The sequence below is a fragment of the Pteropus alecto genome, unplaced genomic scaffold, assembly GCF_000325575.1.
Source record: "Pteropus alecto unplaced genomic scaffold, ASM32557v1 scaffold73, whole genome shotgun sequence".
Lineage (NCBI taxonomy): Eukaryota > Metazoa > Chordata > Mammalia > Chiroptera > Pteropodidae > Pteropus > Pteropus alecto.
In genome coordinates, this window is record NW_006436284.1 from 511,952 (window position 1) to 512,568 (window position 617).

At 34.7% G+C, this 617-nt stretch overlaps 1 pseudogene; it reads right to left on the bottom strand.

The window, feature by feature from the left end:
• Nucleotides 1-289: 289 nt before the first annotated feature.
• LOC112480230 lies at nt 290-408 on the bottom strand (annotated as a pseudogene).
• Nucleotides 409-617: the final 209 nt, after the last annotated feature.

Below are 617 nucleotides of genomic sequence, written 5' to 3' on the forward strand. Positions count from 1 at the left end.
ATGCTGCTATGAGTATTTGCTCTCTTTTAAAAAAGATTATTTTTCACTCACAGTTGACATACAATATTATACTAGTTTCTGGTGTACAACACAGTGATTAGATATTTATGTACCCTGATAAGTCTAGTACCCTTCTGATACCATCCTAGTTATTAAAAAATTGTTGACTATATTCCCTGTGCCTTACTTTATATACCCATGACTATTACTATAACTGGAAATTTGTGCTTTTTACTCCCTTTTACTTTTTATTTTGGTCAGCTTACAATCTCTTATTTTTTATATTTTACTCCTACAGCACTTGGTCTTCCTAGGTGGTCTCCCACCCAAGTACTAACCAGGCCCAACCCTGCTTAGCTTCTGAGATCAGATGGGCTTGGGCTTGTTCAGGGTGGCATGGCTGTAGACACTTTTATCTTTTTCATCCATCCTCCAGTCATCTTCCCATCTGGTGACCATCAATTCGTTCTCTGTATTTATAAGTTTCTTTCTATTTTGTTTGTTCATTTATTTTGTTTTTTAGATTCCATATATAAGTGATATCATATGATACTTTCTCTGTCTGATTTATTTCACTTAGCATAATACCCTCTAGGTCTATTCATGTTGTTGCAAAT